General features: G+C 54.9%; 1 protein-coding gene and 1 long non-coding RNA gene across 4 annotated transcripts in view; one reads left to right on the forward strand and one right to left on the reverse strand.

Annotated features, from left to right (window-relative positions):
* Window positions 1-500, forward strand: part of LOC109290986 — a 19,173-nt gene extending 18,673 nt beyond the window's left edge. The window contains exon 3 of the long non-coding RNA XR_002095727.1: window positions 179-500. This is a non-coding gene — a long non-coding RNA (uncharacterized LOC109290986). The remainder of the gene's footprint in view (window positions 1-178) is intronic.
* The window catches only part of LOC109290985 (core histone macro-H2A.2), a 40,441-nt gene that overhangs the window by 36,753 nt on the left and 625 nt on the right, over window positions 1-3,063 (reverse strand). The window lies entirely within an intron of this gene.

The following is a 3,063-nucleotide window of genomic DNA, read 5'->3' on the forward strand; positions in this document are numbered from 1 at the left end:
CAGCCTGAAAGTGTGACTCTCTTCTAGAGGTAAATTGGACTAGCTCCAGGAGATAAAATCAGCAATTTATGCAACACCACCATGACATAATATCCAAGCCCAAATTTGGGAGTGGTGATGAGTTTGGGTAGGAGTGGCCCATGATGGCAACTCACCCAGTATATAACCCGTAAACTAGTCCCAATTTGGAGGTAACCTCACTTGCAGAACAACAAAGGAAGAATTGCAAGGGTAGGCTGGATCAGACTGATCACCTGAACCACCCTCTCCATGAATGTGAATCTTTTGTTCAGGCTGAAGCTGCGGAGCGCCCGAGTGGAACCGGAGAAAGGGGACTCGTTCCTACCACTACTGAGGCCAGCCCATTAAACCTCAATTAAAGAATGAACAGATATCTGGGTATTTGGCTTCTCGGAATCCTAGGACTGTAAGTATAATGTAGCAAATAAGAGTTACATCTTTTCTAGTTCCAATTTAACCTTTAGTTGTAATTTTAATTGTTCTTGGAGTGCTGTTCTTAGTATATGTAGTTATAGTGTTTTTTGGAGTGCTGTTCTTAGTATATGTAGTTATAGTGTTTTGATGTTTGTATTGTTCTTAAAACAAAGCAATGTTGTATACACAGTATTTTTCAGATAAAATTGTGTTTTACGAATTCAGGGTGTAATCATTGTGAAATCATGCAATTACCCAAATACTCCCCAGCCAGGCGCATCAAACGAAACAGTAAATAATGCGGGATCTTTCTCCAGTGCATAACCCACTAGAGAACTGGCCGCTCCAGGTCATAAACACTGCGCTCCAGAGGGCCCAGGAGAGGGCAGCAGGGCCAGGAGCTGAGTGCGCAACCCAGAGTGGCAACACACACAGGGCTGCTACCTGCTGCTGCAAGCTCCGTGCTGCCCAGGTCACACTTTCCCGTGTGTATGGGAGCAGTGTGGGCAGCATGCACGGTTGTGCCCCTCGCTGCAGCCCCCACTTGCAGGGGAAGTGTGGCCGGGGCAGCGGGGAGTTTGGAGTGGCAGGCAGCTTTCCGAGTCCCCCGCTGTGCCCTGCTGCACCAGGTTCCAATGCTGCTCTGCAGAAGCAGCAGCGAGGGCAGCACAGAGGGGTGCATCACCGGTATCTGCTGCCTCCTCAGAGCCTGGGCCCGGGTCTGGGAGGCAGTTGGGGCCAGGGCAGAGAGGCAGCAGATATTTGCAGCTAGCCCAGGTTCTGGGTAGCTGCTGATAGCCAGAGCCTGGGCTGGGGGGTAGGCGCTTTGGGTGGGGGGACAAGGGGTAGCAGGGCTGGTGGGTGAGAAGACAAGGGGTAGCAGGCTGGTGGGCAGGGGCTTTAGGTAGGGGGACAAGGGGCACAATCAGGGCATCCTGCCATGTACCCCTTGCCCTCATTTTGTTTTTCTGGCATGCTGGCACTCCAGCATCTTCCAAGATAAGCATTATGGGTTTTTTCAGCACGGGCCAAAAAACGTTCCCAACCCCTGGTCTAAACCAATAATTTACAACAGGGGTTTTCAAACTTTTTGGGTTAGTGTACCCATGGCAAGAGTCCCCCAAAGGCCAGTCCAGCAGCTGGGGGGGGCAAGGGGGCATCCCCCACAGTGGTGGATTGGGAGGGAGGAGCGGTTTCCTGTGGCTGACCAGTGACCATGCCAGCAGCATGGTGGCAGCAGAAGTGCCCCGCTGCCAAGTACCCCCCAAGGCCATCCTAAGTACCTCCAGTAATACACATACCCCTGGTTGAAAACCCCTGGTTTACAACCTTTCTAGACTCAAGGCACCCTTCCCTAACTTTTCTGAATTTAGCAGTACCCTACTCCAAAACTGCTTACAAAGTAATATGACTGGAAATACATTTTTTTAAACAAACAGGAAAAATGCATGTTTAACAATAGTATTATAATAAATGAGACACTTAAGCCTGGTGGCTCTTGTAAATATCTTGCATTTCTTAATCACAACAAATGACACAACTCAAATGAGTGGATTCTCAGTGCTGATAAGTGTGAAACGGATGCGAGAACTGTGAGCTTAACTAACAAGCTGTTGCTTACTTTTTGACTATCAGCCATTGTTTAGGGCAAAAATAGAAAAGGCACTGAAATAGATGCAAACAGAAAAGGCTTGAAGTGTTGATAATGCATCACCAGAACTACTATAACATTTTGGGAAAATAGTCAATACCAGCTGCCCTCCCTAATGTCTCGTTACGCAGGGGATCCTGGAGAACTGCAGCCTTTAGAGCTATAAGGTACGATCAAGGAACTTCCCAGCCAAGCTGAAGCACTTCGGGGGAAGCGCTCGCCCACCACTCCCCCGGGGCAGCAGCGCGGCCCAGCCGCGGGATCGGTTTGGCGCCGACGCGGCGAAGACAACACAATGGCTGCGGGCCGAGGCGGTTAAGCGAGACCGAGGTGCCCCGGGGGTGGCAGGGCAAAATGGCGTCACATCTCCGCTCCAGTGCGAGGGACCGGGATGGAGGCGCGGAGGGAGGGGCGGAGACACATCTGTGGACACCACAAAGCAGGGGTGAGTCCCACGCCCCTTCACCAGCGCTCGCCATCGCCCGGGCGGACCCGCCGTCTTTTTCAAACCCGCCCCGCCATCAACGGCCACCACACGGCCCCACCCCTTGGCCCCGGCAGCGTGCGCTCATTGGCCCGCCAGAGCACGCGCCGCGTCCAGGCGCGCCACTGGGCGGCGGGCGGAGGACAGGCGGTGGCGGTGCGCGGGTGCTGATTGGCCGAGCGGAAGGTTAGAACTTCTCGCGTGCGCTAGGCCCCCAGCCTACAGGGGGGAGGGGCGCTCTGTGAAGGCGCCGTTAACCCGGGGGGGGCGGAGGGGGGGCGTGCAGCGCAGCGCAGCGCAGCGCAGCGCAGCATCCGCCCGTTTTCCCGCGTAAACGCTCGGCCGCTGTGGGGAGGCTCCGCCAGTCGCGGCCGCCATCCCGGAACGGGAAGCGGAGGGGGAGTGCCCGCGCCCCATCCCCCGAGCCAGGCAGGCGCACACAGGGCGGTTACGGCCCTGGGGAGCGGCCTGCGCCCCGCATCCCCCCCCCTCG

This window comes from Gavialis gangeticus, unplaced genomic scaffold (assembly GCF_001723915.1).
Source record: "Gavialis gangeticus isolate Ggan-Ray unplaced genomic scaffold, GavGan_comp1, whole genome shotgun sequence".
NCBI classification, from domain to species: Eukaryota; Metazoa; Chordata; order Crocodylia; family Gavialidae; genus Gavialis; species Gavialis gangeticus.